The following is a 21,023-nucleotide window of genomic DNA, read 5'->3' on the forward strand; positions in this document are numbered from 1 at the left end:
TCAGGGCATGATCTCATGGCTGTGAGGTCGAGCCCTGTGTCAGGCGAGCACGAGAGCCCCGCTTCAGGTGAGCCCTGCTTCTCTCTCCCCCTCTCTCTCTGCCCCACACTCACTCCCTCTCTCTCAAAAAAAAAAAAAAAAAATCTCAGGAATCTGCTCCTTGATTATCTACCAAAATTAAAACTTGAAATCAGAATAAAGTCACATAAGTCTCTAAAAGCAAGTTGCTGGGGCGCCAGGAAGGCTCAATCGGTTGAGCGTCTGACTTCGGCTCAGGTCATGATCTCGAGTCCGTGAGTTCGAGCCCCACATCAGGCCCTGTGCTGACAGCTCGAGCCTGGAGACTGCTTCGGATTCTGTGTCTCCCTCTCTCTCTGCCCCTCCTCACTCATGCTCTGTCTCTCTCTCAAAAATGAATAAATGTTTAAAAAAAATTTTTTTTAAAGCAAGTTGCCCTATTCCGGTGTTTCTGAGTTGGCTCATCCCGCTCTTGTGGGCCACACAGCCACCAGGCGTCAGTGCTGAGGATTAAGCCGTGGCTTCTGTCCCTTGCTCTGACAGCTTCCCTGACCACTGAGGACAGACCGGCAGCTTGTTCTTCTCAGGCCCCGTTGTCCTCATAGGTGGACGGGACTGTTTGGGTGGCCCTGCAGAGGACAGGAGGTGGGGCTCAGCAGAGGAAGAAGAGTCATGCTGAGAGAAGGTGGAGAAAGTGAACAATGAAAGGAAGCGGGAAAGAAGGAGGGATTTTCGGGAGCGCTGCGCCAGCCTCAGCATGGACTCGGATTGGAACCCACCACTCCTGGCCTCTCCCGCCCCCCTCGGTCTCCTCTTGAGAAGAAAAGGGAGGCTTTTCTGCCGGTGAGTCTGGAAAACGGAACTGGGCGTGCAAGGCTCAGGCCCTCCTGGGCTTCCTCTTTTCCTTCCTGTGGAAGGGGCTTCTTGACTCGCCCGGATGGGGCCCTGCAGGTGTTCAGTGCGGCCGGGGAACCCCCAGCGGGGGGAGATGTCATTCCCCGGGGGACACCGGGCAAAGTATGGGAACACCTTTTTGGTCTAGATTCGAAGTTTATCTTTCTGAAAAGTTCCAAGACGAGTGTGCAGTGGAGAGGGACATTTAACCAAGTAGGTAAACTGCTGGCTTCTTGCCATTGTTTAACCTGGTGGTTGGTTCGTTACGTTCAAGTTGTATCCGGGTTTGAGAGGGATTGGTGGTGATAAAAGTTACCCAAAATAATGAGTCATGACGTACTTGGGCTTTGAAAGGATGCCACGGTCCTGCAAATGCCAACTTCGCTCAAGTGCAAATACATGGTTTACATTGTACGTCTCAGTCTATCCAGTTCATACCTCACGGTAGGTTTTGAGAACCGTCCCCACGACAGGCTTCAGTTCACAGAGGGACTTGCATAGTGAACCATAGCAGGCATCAAGCGCCGTAAACGTAAGACAGTCACCAGCGCTGTTCACGCACCTCCTCTCCGTCGCCCTGTCTGATGGCCACTCTCCACCCTCGAGGAAATTGTCATTTTCCTAACCAGTCCCCAGACTCTGGGGCCCATCAAACTTGAGCACTCCTCCTGCTCAAGTCTGTCGCTACCCCGACCACACACACACACACACACACACACACACACACACACTTCATTATAAATTGGGACTTGCGTTAAGCCACGTTACGGAATTTAAGATCTGTCATTTTGATATCAAGTGGCACCCTAAAAACTTCCGTAAGCATGAAGTCCCATGGAAGGCTTGTTGTTCAACGCAGATTTCCACATCTGCCCTCGGAGCTTTCAATTCTGTAGTTTAGGTCAGGAATTGCCACCATGTTTCTCCCTCATCTCTGACACGATCAAGTGCCATGGTGTGGACCTCCTTGGTTTCTTGCATGGAACTCCGTGTCTCCTGAGCCTGGACGTCTGTGTCTTTCCCCAGGTTAGGGAAGTTTTCACCTATTGTTTCCTCAAACGAGTTTTCTGCCTCCTTCTCTTCTTCTGGGACCCCCCTGTAATGCGAATGTTTGCTCACTTAATGATGCCCGAGACACCCCTTAACCCATCCTCATTTCTAAAAATGCTTCATTTCTGCCGTTCAGCTTGGGTGCTTTCCGTGACCCTGTCTTCCAGATCACTGATCTGTGCTGCACCCGCTAATCTGTTGACTCCCTCCAGTGTATTTTAAGTAAGCTCTACGCCCAGTGTGGGGCTTGAACTCACGACCCTGAGATCAAGAGTCACACGCTTTTCTGACGGAACCAGCCAGGTGCCCTTCTAGTGTATTTTTCATTTCAGTTATTGTATTCCTCAGCTCTGATCGGTTCCTCTTGATATGTGCTATCTTAATTGATGTTCTCGCTGACTTCCTCCACTCCTCTCCAGTCTGGTGGCATCTCTATGAATAACCATTACTTTGAACTCTTATCAGGCAGATGGCTTATCTCCATCTCGTAGGTCTTTTCTGAGGTTTTGTCATGTTCTTTTGTTTGGAGCATAACCCTCTGCCCCGTTTTGCTTGACCTTCTGTGTTTGCTTTAGTGAATTAGGCAGAACGACTACTTAAACTTGAAGGAATGCTCTTGTGTCTGGTCATGCGTGGTGTGGATGCTGCCTGGTGACTCTGGCTGGAGCTGTGGCTGGGGTGGGTTGGGGGTCCCCGGGCGCTTTGCTCTGGGCTGCTCTGGTGGGACAGCAGGAGCTGAAGCCGGTGCAGGCTGGGATGTCCAGGGACGCTGTGTACAGGGGGTACCCTGCTGGGGTAGCTGGGGCTGAGGCGGGCAGTGCTGGGGGATTCTGTCAGTTAATTCTGAAAATAGAAGGGGAGGAGGGATGTTATTGGGAAAAGAACCCATAACAGACTTTGCATTGGGTACCGTATTGGGATTAAATGCAGCAGCAAGTAACAGAAAAAGCCCCAAATAACAGTAAATTTAAGAAGATACAGTTTATTTCTCACATATGGGAAGTCTGTAGCTAATTCAGAGCTGGTATCACTGTTGAGGGGGTCATGGACTGAGGCTCCTTCCAGGTAGTTTTCTTCATGCTTGACAACTTAACCATTTATACTATGTACGTGTATATATATACATAGTATAAATGGTTAATGTGTGTGTGTGTGTGTGTGTGTGTATATATATATACACTATAGTATACATCACATATATATAAATACACTTAAGATTTTATATATAAATATATAAAATTTATATATTTATATGTATTTATATGTATATTTGTATATATGTTTATGTATATACTTATATTTATAAATATATATATTTATATATATTTATATAAAATATTCTTCATGCTTGACAACCATTTATACTATATATATAGTATAAATAATGCGTATATATATATATATATACACGCCCACACTATATACTATATATATGTATAGTGTATATATATATACCATAGTATACATCACTTATATATAAGTACACTTAAGATTTTATATATATACATATATAAAATTTATATATTTATATAAAAAATATATATGTATATATAAAATCTTCAGTGTATTTATTTATTTATTTTAAGAGAAAGTGTGAGTGGGGCGGGGTGGGGAGAGGGTGGCAGAGAGAATCCCAAGCAGGCTCCGTGCTGTCAGCTGGAGCTGATGCAGGGCTCAAACCCACAAACGGTGAGATGATGACCTGAGCCCAAGTCAGGCACTTAACTTTCTGAGCCACCCAAGCGCCCCAACAACTTAACCATTTAGACTGAGAAAACGTAGTCGTTACTGGGGCACAGACGGTCGCGTACCCAGCGAACGCCCTGGAGCTTGGTCGCTGCTGAAGAAGGGAAGAAAGGACGTGGGGTGTGGTAGGCAGCGCTGGTGTTTGCGGAGATCTGACTGTCTGGGCACCTCCTGGTGAGACCACGGGACTAATTCCAGCCAGGTGGCTATGAGGAGTGACACGTGGCGAGAAAACCATGCACGATTCTCCAGCAGCTCTCCCCCCATCACTCCCCCCCCCCCACAGCAACCACGAAAGCCACAGGGGACACAGACACCGTTCCCAGATACTGGTGCCTCTGTCCGCCTGGGTCCCCGAGAGGCCGTGTGGCACAAACCCTGGCAGCCTGCTGGCACGAAGAAATGCATCAAACCGTTGGGATTTATTTGGCGGGGATTTGCTACTTACTGCAACAGAAGCGACATCATCCAAGCTAGTAGGTTTGGGGACCCCTAGCCACAGGTCGGGGGGTGGAAGAAGAATGCTGTCAAAACAGCCTCAAGTCAAACCCGTGTCCTGTACCTCTGGCCCACTCCCAACGGGCATCGGTCAACTGACTCTGAATCCGTTTGTTTGCAACCGGTGTGGCGGGAGTCTAACTCAAATGTACGTCATGATTGCCACCTAGTGGGGAATCGACACTTGTTCACATTTCCTCAATTGCTTTCAATCAAGCAGGGGTTGCTAGAGAATTGCTTTACCTTTTTCTTTTTAATGTTTGTTTATTTTTGACAGACAGAGACAGAGACAGAGCATGAGAGGGGGAGGGGCAGAGAGAGAGGGAGACACAGAATCCGAAACAGGCTCCAGGCTCCGAGCTGTCAGCACAGAGCCCGACACGGGGCTCGAATCCACAAATCGCAAGATCATGACCCGAGCCCAAGTCGGACGCTTCACCGAAGGAGCCACTCAGGCACCCCAAGAATCGCTTTAACTTTAAAAGGAAATGTTCAGGCCCCATTCTGGTTGATGAAGTGAACTGATACTAATTTTCATGTGTTACTATTTAAATAGGATAACTTGGAAAGAAGGAATGGACAGCTGCCAACTTAAGAATTCAGCGTGGTATCCAGGCTATGTCAGTTTTTCTGTTCTGGTTGTTACCTCGCCTACAGAGATCTCCATTTCCTTGATGCTGTTCAGAACGTCACAGTGGTCCATGACATTGACCCGTTGGTCTGGAAGCCGCAAGTAATTCAGATATAAGACGTAAGTGTGCCAAAGGGACTAGACAAGCCAACTCTTCATATCAAGTGCTGGATCAGTCAGGGTCCAGTAAGAAAACCATGGTAGGTTTTGCTGTAAACTATTAACAACAGAGGTGAGTTCGTACAAGAAGGCTGGGGGCACCTGGGGGGGCTCAGTCTGTTAAATGTCCGACTCTTGATTTCAGCTCAGGTCATGAGCTCACGGTTTGTGAGATTGAGCCCCTTGTCAGGCTCTGTGCTGACAGCACGGAGCCTGCTTGGGATTCTCTCTCTCTCTCTCTCTCTCTCTCTCCCTGCCCCTCCCCAACTCACTCTCTCTCTCTCTCTCTCTCAAAATAATAAACATTTTCCATGGGGTGCCTGGGTGGCTCAGTTGGTTGAGCGTCCAACTTCTGCTCAGGTCATGATCTCACAGTCTGTGAGTTTGAGCCCTGCATCGGGCTCTGTGCTGATGGCTCAGAGTCTGGAGCCTGCTTCGGATTCTGTATCTCCCCCTCCCTGCCCCTCCCCCACTCATGCTCTGTCTCTCTCTGTCTCAGAAATAAATAAACATTAAAAAAAATTTTTAAAATTTTCCAAAAACACAAGGAGGTTGAACTAGCACAGAGGGGACACTGATGTCACAAATATGAATAATTCAGGAAGTAGCTAACCACCCCCGGGGATAAAGCAGGGTCGCCACAACGTAGGAGCTCAGAGGATAGGACGCACATCTCCGAAAGAGATGCCACACTGGTGCTTGGGCCTCCGGTGGGGACAGAGACGCCCAGCAGGTGGTTGGTACTCAGACCTCCAGTTGGGGTGTGACCTAGCAGGTGTGCACGCCCCTGAGGGGGTTACAGCCACTAGTGCCGAGACTTTTGGGGGGGACACACCACAGCTGCTGCTAGGGCTACCCTCAGAATCAGGAAACTGGGGCCACTGCTGTCCCCTGCTGCTCGAGGGACACTGGCAGAAGCTAGAATGAGGAAGTAAGCCCCTTCCCTCCTCTTCCCGTTGCTTCTTTCTCAGAACCCCACCAGCCGGCAGGGGACACAGGACATGGAATTTGCAGACCCGCCCCCCGTGACCGAACAGAATGGACAGGCGGGCCTGGATCTGAGAGAGAGCGAACACCCAGCGGAACACGTAATGACAGCGGCCCCAGGGTGGGGCAGGCCCAGCTCTGACCTTGGCCAACTCTAACATTAGGCAGATGGCCCCGTTTGCTCCTCCGCAGCCTAATCGTAAAAGCCCTTTGTAGTTCTCAGATTCTGTGAGGCTAGGTTGATCCCTGACTCCAAGATCGCACGCAGTCCAAGCCGATGCCTGGGAGAGGAGGTGTTTCTTAGATTGGCATTCCGACGGTGTGCTTCGTAACATGGTTTGCACCGCATGGACCCAAGCTGACCTCGCTGGGGGCTCTCACCTTCGCTCATCCCCACTGTACTTTACCGTGATCAGGACAACGGGGTGCCTGGGGGGCTCAGTCGGTTCTGCGTCCAACTTTGACTCAGGTCGTGATCTCGCAGCTCGTGGGTTCGAGTCCCGCGTCGGGCTCTGTGCTGACAGCTCGGAGCCTGGAGCCCGCTTCGGATTCTGTGTCTCCCTCTCTCTCTGCCCCTCCCCCGCTTGTGCTCTGTCTCTCTGTCTCTCTCAAAATAAATAAATTAAAACTTAATTAAAAAAAAGTAAGCCTATGGATCTTCTGAAATGCGCTCCTGATGGATTTCTTGGTTTAGACGAGGTCGCATCGATACTGGGAGTGGGAGAAACAAAGAACATATGACATCACACATGTGCTACGTGGTGTTTGCCTCACTCAAAACAGATCTAGGAATCACCCTCAATGGATGTGAGTTATCGTCAAATATTCTCATGTTTAAGCTTTAGTAATAACAGGAATCGTGTTGCTGTTTAAAAGCTGAAAATGAGGGGAGCCTGGGTGGCTCAGTAGGTTAAGCGTCCGACTTCCGCTCAGGTCATGATCTCGCGGTTTGTGAGTTCAAGCCCCGCATCCAGCTCTTTGCTGACAGCTCGGAAGCTGGATCCTGCTTCAGATTCTGAGTCTCCCTCTCTCTCTGCCCCTCCCCTGCTCGCACTCTGTCTCTCTCTCTCTCTAATAAGTAAACATTAAAATAATAATAAAAGCTGAAAATGGAATTTTCAGTAATTGGAAATGATAAGACCTATCATGTGATGGATTTATATCCCATAAACATTAACTGCAGGCAGGGGGTCTCTAAAAGAGTGAACATCTGAGTCCTTTCCGGAGACCAAGTTCTGTCTCAAGCATCTGAAAGACAAATACGACATATTCCCTGCTGTATTTAGCTCTCTCGGACGCCAGCCAACAACCCGCATGCAATGGTTCCGAGCACAGAAGGTGTGCAAAGAAAACCACGGTCCACCCTCAGAAAGGTGGACCAATTCGGCTTCAATCCTGGACCTTCCACTTACGCGTAAGCCGATAATCCTTTACTTAACCTCTCTGAGCTCAGGTTTAACACCCATGGAAGTGTTGTTCCCGTGAGGGGGGAAGATAGCTCCCGGCTTAAAACAAACGTTCAGTAAATATCTGTTTTCTCCCTCCACATAGGAGGGACTTAAAAGAGGGAAGCAAGTGGCAAGGAAATGAGGTTATTTTTAATTTCCGCGTCGGTCATTTTGGAAAACGTATAGATTGTATTGAAGTTACTGACTAGGACATTTTGCTTCTAAAAACTTTAAATTTCAGGGGCGCCCGGGGGTTGCAGTCGGTTGAGTGTCTAACTCTTGATCTCCGCTCAGGTCATGATCTTGCGGTTCCTGGGTTTGAGCCCCGCGTCAGGCTGTGTGCTGGTGGCACAGAGCCTGCTTTGGGATTCTGTCTCTCTTTCTCTCTGCCCCTCCCCTGCCTGTCCACGTGTGTGCACGCGCTCTCTCTCTTCCTCTCAAAATAAATCAATAAACTTAAAAATAATTTAAAAACCTTAAATTTTGAGAAGTGGTTTGACATGCTTTAGAACACATATGTGGCGTGTTTTAATTTGATATCTTATACTGGACTGGAAAGGAGTTGTTATCTACTCTGTGTCCAAAAAAATGATCAAATGCATGAGTCCTTATATGAGGATTAAATGCATTTAATATTTTTGAGGCGCCTGGGTGGTTCAGTCGGTTAAGCGTCTGACTTCGGCTCAGGTCATGATCTTGCGGTTCACGAGTTCGAGCCCCGCCTCAGGCTCTGTGCTGATGGCTTGGACCCCAGAGCCTGCTTCCAATTCTGTGTCTCCCTCTCTCTTTGTCCCTCCCCTGCTTGCGCTCTTTCTCTCTCTCTCTCTCTCTCTCTCTCTCAAAAATCAACATAAATTTTTTTAATGCACTCATATTTTTTAGTACTTATTTTGAAAGTGTTTTTAATGTACAGGGCCTGGCACATAGCATATTACTCTATGTAAGTATTTGATTAGTTAAAAAAAGTCTAAGAGAAATGAGGCTGATCTGAATTCTGTGTTAGTTGAGGCTGTAATTGAATGGATATTTATCAGTCCCTCAGAGGGTCTCCTTACATGGTAGGGGGCCCGCTGCTTCTTTCAAGGCCCTGGGCTGACCTGTGTGCAAACATGGGGGACAGATGGGGCCACCTACAGCATCCATGCACACCGTTGCTGCAGCGAACGCTCTGGCCAAAGCCAGATGAGTTTCAACTCCCAAAGAAGTAGACGGTGGTTCACAGGCTTTATGTTCCCCTTAAGAAAAAACCGTAACACATCTGCGATTGATTCCTGCTGTAGCCTGTTCCGTGGCGCTGCTGAATTCAGGACTGAGTGCCAGGAGGGCCTAGCAAGCTGTCCTTATCTGTTTAGCCATTTTATAACTAACGTTATGCCCAGGAGGCAGGTAGGTTGGAGCCGGTTGTGTGGATAGTAAGTACACTTTGCTGCGACTCTTCTGTCCCCGAGGGCGTGGCCTCACTCTGTGCACTGAGCCCCCTGTGGCTCTTTCCATCGTCCCGCCAGCGAGAGGCAGCCGCTACGCTGTGTTGAGGCTTCTGAACATGCCCAAGCCTTTCTCGGTCCCAGAGTGTGTGCTCACGGCCCTCCTGGCCAGCCGCCTCGGGAGCACGGGACGCACCCCGGGGGAGTGCACTGCTTCCGTAGTCTCGATGCACAAGACCCGGGCGGACCTAGTTGGACGCGAAGGCTTCTGTGGGCTGCTTCCAGAAATCTCCGGGGAGAAAAGTGCTCCTTCTGGGGAAGGAGAACCACGCAAAGCCAAGCCAGGCCCGTCGTCAAGAAGGCAGCAGATCACCTTACGTCTGAATGGGAAGCCCGGATGTGGCATGACAGATGAGGATTCGAGGCTGTCACCGTTCATCTCACTGCTGACTTCAAGTCATTCTGTTGGAAGACGGCGGACGTATGGGACAAGCAAGACAATGGGCCCCAAGGGCGTGCTCGAGCCTAACAGCCTGGACACGAAGCCACAGGGGCAGTGGAGGCTGGGTGCTCGTTTCCAACCGCCAGACTCCTGCTTGGGGCTTTTTAATATTGTCACCTTGATAATGAGCCAAAGCAGGCCTTCCTGAAAAAGCTGTTTCCATGCCTGGAATGGAGAATAAGACTGAAAATGGGCAGGGGTAGAATTCCCATGAAGAACGGACAGTTCAACTTTGGGCTGGCTGTGATTCTCAAAAGGAATATGTCCCTTTCTCAGGAATATAAGAAGTCAGACCTCAAGTTTTTAAAATAATTACAGAGAGGGGCACCTGGGTGGCTCAGTCAGTTAAGCTTCCGGCTCTTGGTGTTGGTTCAGGGCATGATCTCACGGTTCATGGGTTCGAGCCCCGAGTCAGGCTCTGCATTGACAGCATGGAGCCTGCTTGGGATTCCCTCTCTCCCTCTCTCTCGAAATAAATAAACTAAAAAAATTAAAAAGTAAATAATATAAAGTCATTACAAAGAAATGAATGTCTGACAAACATAAAACATATTCGTACTTATCCTGGTTATCATGTCCAGGCTGTCTGAGATTAATAATAGTTCACTAATTGGGGTGCCTGGGTGGCTCAGTCGGTTGAGCGTCCAACTTCGGCTCAGGTCATGATCTCACAGTTCGTGGGTTCAAGCCCCGCGTCGGGCTCTGTGCTGACGGCTCAGAACCTGGAGCCTGCTTCAGATTCTGTGTCTCCCTCTCTCTGCCCCGCTCACACTCTGTTTCTGTCTGTCTGTCTCTCTCTCTCAAAAATAAATACAGATTAAAAAAATAAATAATATTTCACTAATTACGTGGGAGCTAAAGCAATGTGAGCTACACTTAGGCGATCTCTTCCTTTTGTAGCAGGAAAGGAAGACATTCTTGGTTGGCCTAATGTGTCCGGAAATCACATTAGGATGAAAACAAGGTAAGCATCCTTTTGGTACTTTGGTCTCAGCAGTTTCTTACCAAGTCCCAAATATCAGTGAGAGAGACTGAAGTTCCAATTCATACAAGATGAAATACTTTTTATATAACGGGACTTTTATTTCGGTTTTAAACCTTGTTCTGTAAACCTTCACCATCCAATACAGGAGCCACTAGGCTCTATGTGGCTATTTAAATCTAGATTATAATTAATGTCAAATTCAGTTCGCGAGTCATAACTTGTCACATTTCAGGTGCTCAATGGCAGATAAGCTCCCACACTGCACAGAGAACGTTTCCATCCCAAGGAAAGCTCTATTAAGCAAAGTTCTATACAATTTTATTATAGCAGCCACCCCTCCCCCAAATGTTCATACACAATAACTAAGCTTCGCCAATTATTTCATTATTTAAAATATTTAGGGGTGCCTGGTGGCTCAGTCTGGTAAACGTCAGACTCTTGATTTCTGCTCAGGTCATGATCCCAGAGTTGTGGGATCGAGTCCCACGTCGGTGTGGAGCCTGCTTAAGATTATCTCTCTCTCCCTCTGCCCCCCTTCCCCACTCACGCTCGCTCTCTCTATATAATAAAAAATTAAAAAAAAAATAAGTTGATCTATTAAAGTAGTTAAGCTGATTTATCTAGCTGCATGGTCATCAATAAAGCATATTAGCAATAAATTTATACTGCTGGCAATATGGAACACAGTACATGAAATATAAACTCGGGAACCAGCTTGCTGTTTAACCAAAGTGAGTGATTAAATAAGTCTATCGTTGAACATGGGTCATGACCATTTCACAAAATTGGCATTGTGGGGTTTTTTTTAATCTCTACTCATTTTTCCTCAAAAAAAAGGCAGAGAAAAAAAGAAATCTTATAATCCTTATGTGTGGTGAGAAAGAATGTATATTAAATTTTTTTTTTAATTTTTTTTTTCAACGTTTATTTATTTTTGGGACAGAGAGAGACAGAGCATGAACGGGGGAGGGGCAGAGAGAGAGGGAGACACAGAATCTGAAACGGGCTCCAGGCTCCGAGCCATCAGCCCAGAGCCTGACGCGGGGCTCGAACTCACGGACCGTGAGATCGTGACCTGGCTGAAGTCGGACACTTAACCGACTGCGCCACCCAGGCGCCCCTATTAAACTTTTGAAGAAACAGAACTTTGCCTCTTCCCATGAGTAAAACGAACACGGTTAATCATTGAGTATCCACAACTTATCTTTTCTAGGATTGTGGCATGGCCCATATAAAGAATCCACACTTTGAGCTCATTTCCTGTTTGGGAAAATATTCCTACGTTGGCTCTTTCTCAGCCTCTGGTTGACCGAGGTGGTAATGTTAGGATTAACCAAAATGTGTCAGTGGTGGGGGAAAAAATCAGCCTTGAAAGAAACACTGAAATGTTGCTTTCTTAAACAGGCTTTGAAAAATTGTCTCATTTAACTTCTGGTTCCTTACTCAACTCATAATCCGGTGAAGGAGAGATAAGGTCATGTCACCCAATTGCTATTTATATTGCTGAGTACTCGTCAGCTTTCCGAAGAAGCTGAACATCGTGTCCAGTACTTTGCAAAATTCTTTTGAATCCTCTAATGATCACTTCGGTAGAAAATGTCAACCAGGCCAACTCGGCTGTCTTTCGCAGGCTCTCGTTTTATATTTAACTTTGAAAATAGAGCCACAATCCTTTCAGACAATCAGCCTGCTCACTCGCGCTGGTGGATTTAATTCGTCGCGAAAGGAAAAGCGGGCGGCAGGTAAATGTTAATGTCACGGTTGGGCCGGGAGTTGTAGCAATTTCAAGCCACGCCTTGATCTGTCACGCTCTTAGTTAGGTGTCGTCTTACATTACATTGCATTACTTTTCTAGCTATCATCTACTCCTAAATAACTGCTTTTAGTGAACGCTTATCACGTGCCAATCACTAGAATACAAGACAGTAGTTTAGTCTCCACGTTATCTTGCCAGGTAGGCATCATTATCCTCGTTTTAGAAACGAGAAGGCCGAGGCTCCAGCGGGCCTGTGACATGCCTGCCCAGGGCTGCACGAGCCAGTCAGTGCCAGAGTCCGGCTTTGGACCCAAGACAGTATGATTCAGTCCCAGACTCCTTCCAGGCACGACGGCGATCCCCTTCTCAGCCTACGTGACTTGAAGTTCTGGAATTCTTTGAGCTCGTGCTCTCGCCACGGGAACACGTCTTAATTTGGGGACAATTATTCAGAAGCTGGGACAAATACTAGATAGATGGATGATAGATACGTACATACATACATAGGGTATATATATATATATATATATATATATATATATATACTGAGAGATATATAAATCTGAACAGTGAACCCCTAAAACTGTAGTTAGAAATTTGTATTATATGTCTCACTAGATAGATAGATAGATAGATGATAGATAGATACATACATACATACATAGGGGGCTATATATATATATATACTGAGAGATATATAAATCTGAACAGTGAACCCCTAAAACTGTAGTTAGAAATTTGTATTATATGTCTCACTAGATAGATAGATAGATAGATGATAGATACATACATACATACATAGGGGGCTATATATATATATACTGAGAGATATATAAATCTGAACAGTGAACCCCTAAAACTGTAGTTAGAAATTTGTATTATATGTCTCACTAGATAGATAGATAGATAGATAGATGATAGATAGATACATACATACATACATAGGGGGCTATATATATATATATACTGAGAGATATATAAATCTGGACAGTGAGCCCTTAAAACTGTAGTTAGAAATTTGTATTATATGTCTCACTAGATAGATAGATGATAGGTAGATACATATATACATACACACATACATACATAGGATGTGTATATATATATGTATATATGTGTATATATATATATATATATATATATATATATATACTGAGAGATATAAATTTGGGGTAGAACTGTTTAGATCTTCATTTTTATTTATTTTTTTAAGTTTCCTTATTTATTTTGAGAGAGAGTTTCTCTCTCAGGGGAGATCAGGGGAGGGACAGAGAGCGAAGGAGAGAGAGAATCCCAAGCAGGCTCTGCACCATCAGCACGGAGCCGGGTGTGGGGCTCGAACCCATGATCGGTGAGACCACGAGCCGCGCCGAAATCAAGAGTCAGATGCCTAACCCACTGGGCCACCCAGGTGCCCCCAGATCTTGATTTTTAAAATCTGGAATATTTATTTTTTTTTTTAATTTTTTTTTTCAACGTTTATTTATTTTTGGGACAGAGAGAGACAGAGCATGAACGGGGGAGGGGCAGAGAGAGAGGGAGACACAGAATCGGAAACAGGCTCCAGGCTCTGAGCCATCAGCCCAGAGCCCGACGCGGGGCTCAAACTCCCGGACCGCGAGATCGTGACCTGGCTGAAGTCGGACGCTTAACCGACTGCGCCACCCAGGCGCCCCTGGAATATGTATTTTTATGTTCAGTTAAGGAACTCAGTGTGAGCTCTTTTAGGCAGCCTCGCCTAAAACAACCTGTCACAGCAAATCCAGAAAGTTATTAGTGCTTTGAAATATGACATTCGTACTCATCTGCACTTCACATCGTCTCAAACCATATTTTTAACATTTTGGGAAAATACGCAACGCGATGTATCTTTCAAAGAGTTAAGGAACTGGGGCAAAGGGCAAATGAGGGGAGAGAAAAATAAAACGACACCAGGGGAGAGAGGTTAGTACACACTTCATGCCGTGCTGTGCGTGAGTCACTCATGGCATCTCGATTTAAAAATAAAACAGCACACAACCTGCTTTCCCCAAAATGTGGCTTCTTGCTCGGGAATCTCCATCTATTTTTTTCAGCGTTGGAACTTCTTATCCTTTTTTGTACTTGGTTCTTTCTACCCTGCCTTGGGAAATATCCCGCTTGATTTTTGTCCATTTTCTTTTCTTTTTTTTTTTTTCCTCTAATAGGCAACCATGCACAGCAGCCTGAGACAATGAAGACTCACTGGCGCTTTTTTAAGCAAGTGATGACGAGGAGCATTTGAGGATGCGTTCGTCAGGTTCGTTGGAACTTCTTATGCGGGCAAGCTCATGTTTCCAATTCGGGACTCAGAGCAAGCGATCAGCTGTATAGACGCTTGACGTTAGCGCTGAGAGCCGCGGTATCTTTAGCAGCTCACAATGTAGGGTGACGCCAATTGGATGAGTCGTCCCCATGGAAAACAGCCCACTTGGCGTATGTTCCCGAAGCTACGATCTGGCAGCGGTACCGAGACCTCTCTTCTAGAAATTGCTGTTACCGCCACACACGGGAGACAGATCCAAAAGGGGAAATTTAGTTTCTCCACCGGCTCGTCCTTTGCCGTGAAGCTTGTGTAGGGCACCCTCCATAAAATCCCTTTTGCAAAGTGAAAACATCGATAGCATTCTTCACGTCACTATTTTCCGTGGATGAGTTGAATGTGGTAACGTGGAATGTAAATACCTCTACATGTAACTACAAAATGTTTTAAATAAAATGGGAAGCGTGCATTATTTTCATTTTGTGCCACTGTAAATATGGAAAGAAGTAATCGGATATACTAGGCAGAATTGGGGTGGGTAGATGGGGCCTAAATTTCTAAAATCAATGTTTGCTGCATTTTTATTTTTCCTTTCAATGACTTTAAAAAAAAAAAAGGGCTTCGTATTTTGGAACAGTTTTAGATTTACAGCAAAATGACAAGAAATTTCAAAGTCCCGGGGCACCTGGGTGGCTCAGTCGGTTGAGCGTCCGACTTCGGCTCAGGTCATGATCTCGCGGTCTGTGAGTTCAAGCCCCGTGTCTGTGCTGACAGCTCAGAGCCTGGAACCCACTTCAGATTCTGTGTGTGTGTGTGTGTGTGTGTGTCTCTATCTCTCTCTCTCTCTCTGCCCCTCCCCTGCTCATGCTTTCTCTCTGTCAAAAATAAATAAATATTAGAAACACAGATACTTTTAAGAAATTTCAAAGTCCCATACCCCGCCCCTCCTGCACAGTTTCTCCTGTTATATTAGTGTGGTATGTGTCTTACATTAGTGGGGGTTGTGTTACAGCTGATGAGCCAACATGGTTACCTTGTTATGAACCAAAGCCTTAAGTCTACATTAGGATTTACTCTCTGTGTGGTCGTGTTCCGGGGAGTTTAACGAATGCCTCATGTCTTGTAGCCACCATTACGGTATCATCTGAAATAGCTTCATCTCCCTGAAACCCCGCCTGTTCTACCCATCCGTGCCCCCTCTCCAGCCTCCCCCAAGCCCCAGCAACAACTCACCTGTCTCTAGTTTTGTGTTTTCCAGAGCGACCTATAGTTAGAATCATACCACACGTAGCCGTGTAAGCATTGAGCTCATAAGCGTGAAGCTTATATGGATGTATTACAGTTTGTTTTTTTTAACTTTTGTTTAATATTTATTTATTTTTGAGAGAGACAGAATGCAAGTGGGTTAGGGGCAGAGAGAGAGGGAGACACAGAATCGGAAGCAGGCTCCAGGCTCCGAGCCATCAGCACAGAGCCCGACGCGGGGCTCGAACTCACCAGCCGCGAGATCGTGACCTGAGCCGAAGTCAGGCGCTCAACCGACGGAGCCACCCGGGCGCCCCGGGTTTGTTTATCCGTTCACCTACTGAGGGACATCTTGGTTGCTCGCAAGTGTTGTTAATTCTGAACAAAGCTATAAACATTCACCTACAGGTTTTCACGTGGACCTAAGTTTCGCCTCCTTTAGGTAAGTGCCGGGGAGTACGGTTGCTAGAGCTCACAGTAAGCCCAGATTTAGCTTTGTAGGAAACCCCCAAACTGTCTTCCAAGGTGGCTGTACCATTCTGCGTCCCCCCCAGCAATGACAGAGAGCTGCTCTCGTTCCACAGCCTCACCAGCGTGGCACATGTCACAATCTCCCAGTCTGTGGCTTGGCTTTTCTTTTCTTTTCTTTTTTTTTTTCCACTACTTACTCATTTAAGTAATGTCCACACCCAACGTGGGGCTTGAACTCACAACCCCGCGATCAAGAGTCACACGCTCTTCAGCCTGAGCCAGCCAGGCGCCCCTTGTCTTCTCTGTCTCTCCACAGGGTCTTTCGCAGAGCACAAGTTTTAAATTGCAGCCAAGTCCAACTTATCAACCTCCACGGATCATGCTTTTGGTATTGTATCTGAAAAGTCATCGCAGGCCTGACCGAGGTCACCTAGACTTTCTCCCGTGTTATTTTCTAGAAGGTCTATAGTCTTGTGTTTTATATTCAAGTCTGTGGTCTGTTTTGAGTTGTTTTGTGAAAGGTGGAAGGTCTTTTTTTTTTTTTTTACATATGGCCGTCCCGTTGTTCTAGGATTATTGGTTGAAAAGTTTGCTGACCGTTTTATGATGTCAGGAAGGAAAAAAAATGTCCTGGAATGTCACAGTACTGCTGGCCATCTTGGGACAGGTACCAACCTCCTGGAGGCCCACTTACTCATCCCTGTCCCACATCTCAATCTTATATTTGCAACACCTACTCCTGAGATAGTATATTGATCAAATATTGCCACAATAATGCTGTGCAACAATTCCCCTACCCCTCCCCTCCTCAAACTCAGTGGTTTAAAATGTTACTAATTTGGGGGCGCCTGGGTGGCTCAGTCAGTTGAGCGGCCGACTTTGGCTAAGGTCATGATCTCATGGTTTGTGGGTTCGAGCCCCACATTGGGCTCTGTGCTGACAGCTCAGAGCTTAGAACATGCTTCGGATTCTGTGTCTCCCTCTCTCTCTCTCTGCCCTTCCCCCGCTCACGCCCATGCACTCTCTCTCTTTCTCGCTCTCAAAAATAAACAAACATTCAACAAAAAAAATTTTTAATGTTAATAATTTGGGGCCCCTGGGTGGTTCAGTCGGTTAAGCATCCAACTCTTGGTTTCCGCTCAGGTCGTGATCGCATGGTTTCATGTGTTCGAGCCCCACATCGGGCACTGTGTTGGCAACTTGGAGCCTATTTGGGATTCTCTCTCTCCCTCTCTCTCTGCCCCTTCCCCACCCACGCGGTCTCTGTCTCTCTCAAAAATAAATAAGTGCTCACATCGGCAGCACATATACTAAAATTGGAACAATACGGAGAAGATTAGCCTGGCCCCTGCACAAGGAAATTCGTGAAGCGTTCCTTATTTTTATGAGGACTTTAAGATACAAAACAGATGAACATAAGGGAAGCAAGAATAGTATAAAAACAGGGAGGGGACAAAACATAAGAGACTCTCAAATATAGGGAACAAACAGAGGGTTGCTGGAGGGGTGGTGGGAGGGGGGATGGGCTAAAGGGGTCAGGGGCACTAAGGAATCTACCCCTGAAATCCTTGTTGTTCTATATATATGCTAACTGGGATGTAAATTATAAAAATAAATACATTTTAGAAAAATAGATAAATAAATCTTTAAGGAATAAATACATAAAATAAAATGTTGATAATTTATCCTCAAGCTCCCAGGTCTGTGGATTGGTTGGACAGTCTCATCTGGGGGCCCAGGCCGGAGGGACGGTGGTTGGTCCTTGGGGCCAGTAGAAATACGTGATACCTCTTAAGGCCTAGGCTGGGAACCGGTACACTGTCCCTTCTGCTCATATCCCATTGGCCAGAGCAAGTCACGTGGCCAAGCCCAACATCAGTGGGGCAGGAAAATATATTTTTCCCGTAAAGATGGAGAAGAAGGGCGTGAATGTTTGTTGGACGGTGGTAAAGGAATCACATAATAATACGAACAGGCAAAGTTAAATGTAAAGAATTATTAACTAGAACAGGAGATTGAAGTTACAAAGGATTGGTTAAAAAGAAGTAAAGAAATATAGGAACAGCCGATATAAGGAGCCGATGTTTTATATCTAAAAAAATATAGGAACAGCCGATGTAAGGAGCAGCCTAGGACTAAGAGAGAGAGTTCAAGGTAGAGGCCCCTTCTACCCCCAGGGCTGACATTCAGATCCTATTGGAGAGCTAGCTGTGGCTGGCTGGATAGCACGGAAGACAGTCTGTTCCTGTGTCGCCAAGTGCCCTCCTCAGATCTGTTATGCCAGAACCACCCCAGGGGCTTGTTACAATGCCGAGTTCTAGGCGCCACTGGAACTAACTGAATGAGAATAGGGGGAGGGAGATAGGAATCTGTAGTTTCATCTACTACTCCAGCTAGCTTTCCCTACACTAGCTTAAGATCTCGGAGCTCTGTGAACAGAGAGACCTTGTTGATTCACTGTCGTATCCTTGTCTCTTAGCCCAGTATCTGCCACTTGCTAGGTGTTGCTTTAGACAGGTTGTTCCTGGACTGGTTCCCATTGGTTGGTTGGTTGGGAGGTAACATTCAAACCCAACCGGTTGTAACTGGCCATAAGCCACATCCCCAGCCATACTTTCATGGTGTTTGGTTGATGAGCACAACGTCCCTTCGTTATTGTTGGCGAAACCCAAAGGTAACGTATCCTCCCGGAATGGCAGGTGGTATTTTCCAAAAATATCTGCGACACTGCTTTCCATTCTACATGTTTTCCTGCGATGTGACCTTGACAGGCTTCCATGGAGAGGCAGAGTCTGTGTCCCCTGCCCTTGACTCCAGGCGGGCTTGTGACTTGCTTGTAACCAACAGAATGTGCCAAAGTGATGACGCAGGACTCCTGAGGTTAATTTTAAAGGGCAACGCAGCATGGTCTTTGCTTTCCAGAACACTCGCCTGGGGAGCCACGAGTCTCCGTGTAAGAAGTCCCCACACTGGGAGGAAGCCCAACCGCTCAGAAAGGCCACACGAGGATTTCCCGATGGCTAGCTGCAGCGGAGGCTCCGCCAACGGCCGGGTCAACCAGCAAACGCGGGAGCGAAAGGTCTCCAGGGTTTCCAGTCCCAGCTGCTGAGTCCCCTCCGGTCCTTAAATCTCCCCAGACCTCAGGAGGGTGCGGAGCCATTGTGAGAGTCATCACAAAGTCATTTTCATCTTTACTTGCTGGGGGGAGGGGGAGGGGCGTGGGGATCATTTGTTAGGTGGCCATACTAAGCGGAACCAGTCCCGGATCAGCACCCCCCCGCCCGCCTCTTCCCACACCATGAACTTGGACTGGAAGTTCTTCCCTCTCCCAGCGATATCGCTGCGACCATCTTCCCTCCTGTCCAGGATCCTCTCGAAAGAGAAAGCCGGCACTTCTGAACGGGGTGGGCTGACGAAGGGTTCTCTCTGAAGTGCTTCAAAACACGGTGTCAGACGCGCCACGGGCCTCACTGCCTTAGCGCCACACGGAAAACCCAACCAGGGTGATTTTCGATCCCCTTCCAACGCAGAAACGAAAGCCACTGGAGAATCCTTTGTGCCACCGCAGCGTTCGAGAATGGGGCCGAGTGACCTTTCTCAAGCCCCTTGGCTTGGCACATTGAACGGAGGGATGGAAAGAGGAAAGAATTGGGGATTCGCAAAACCTGGGGTCGAAAATGAGTTCAGCCCCATCTCCTCTGTGGGAGCTGAACGAGCTGTCTAACCTCTCGGCGCCCGGCTCTCTCCGTCCCAAAACAGGATTGGGTAATGACCATCCCAGCCCCTAGGGCTGTTCCGCGGATGCCCTGATGCGGGCAGAGAGGTGACAGCGCTTTGTAAATCTGTGACACAAAATACAAACGCTTGCTGTCTCCTTCCACTTTACATAAAGGGCGACTTCCGAAACACGAGAGACTAAACAACCCAAAAACTTTCCTAGCGATTTAGGACAGGGTCAAAGAAAGCAAAGCAAAAGACAAAACAAAGTCCTCTGCGGACATGTCCTTTCTTGGTGGGCGATACTCCCGGCACGCACCTGTGCTATCTACGGGTCACGGTCGTAAGGGGACAGGGGACAGGGGACAGGGGACAGGGCACCGACCGGGGCGCCCTTCGCTGCCCTTCCCCTCAGAGCCGGTTTCCCCCCCCCCCCCCCCCCCGAGTGGTAAACTGTGCTGCTCTGATCGAGTTCACCCTCTGCGGCTGAAGTGTTTCCTTCCCCAACAGCCCCGCTTTCGAAACAGGCAGCCGCTCCCGTTGCTTTGCAGAGACTCGTCTCCAGTTCTGATCCTGAAGATAAGCTACCGGGTTTGCACCTCGGGTCGGTCTTCCGTCCCGAGACAGAGGCGCAGCCGCTCTTGCTGCCCCGTGGCCTCAACGCCAATGTTCTAGTTCACACTCGCCCGGCGGAAGGGACCCTTAGAGGCCCGCCGGCCCACCGCCGGACCGCCGTGGAAACGGGGACGCGGGGAAGGAGCGGACCGTCAAGGCAAAGGCACAACACCCCCCAGGCTGCAGCTTCTCTTCCCAGAAATAGTCTCCCCTCGTTACTCCTGCGTCACGCGTGTGCTCCTGGCGGGCACAGCCAGCTGCCTACTCCACGTCTCCAGATGGTGACTAATGAGTGGCTGCGACTCGACTTGTCTAAGCAGAGCTCCGGATTCTACCCACCCACTCACGCTGGTTCCTCCCCCAGCCTGCCCAGCCAGTCAATTGCCCAGGTCCTGGGGCCACATGCCTCGGAGCCCTGCTGCTCTTTCTTTCCCCCATCCGGTTCACCTGCAAGCCCCGTGGCCCTACCCTCAGAACGCCGGCAGGATTGGTCTACGTCTCACCCCTTCGATGACTACCACCCAGCCACCCTGCCCTCTCACTCAGGCTGCTGCCACCCCTACCCGACGAGATTCCGTCTCCCCTCTTTTTTTTTT

General features: G+C 47.7%; 1 pseudogene; it reads left to right on the plus strand.

Moving 5' to 3' along the window:
- The first annotated feature begins 17,381 nt into the window (after window positions 1-17,381).
- On the plus strand, window positions 17,382-17,479 carry LOC115511304 (annotated as a pseudogene).
- The last annotated feature ends 3,544 nt before the right edge of the window (window positions 17,480-21,023 follow it).

This window comes from Lynx canadensis, chromosome A3 (genome assembly GCF_007474595.2).
Source record: "Lynx canadensis isolate LIC74 chromosome A3, mLynCan4.pri.v2, whole genome shotgun sequence".
Taxonomy (NCBI): domain Eukaryota; kingdom Metazoa; phylum Chordata; class Mammalia; order Carnivora; family Felidae; genus Lynx; species Lynx canadensis.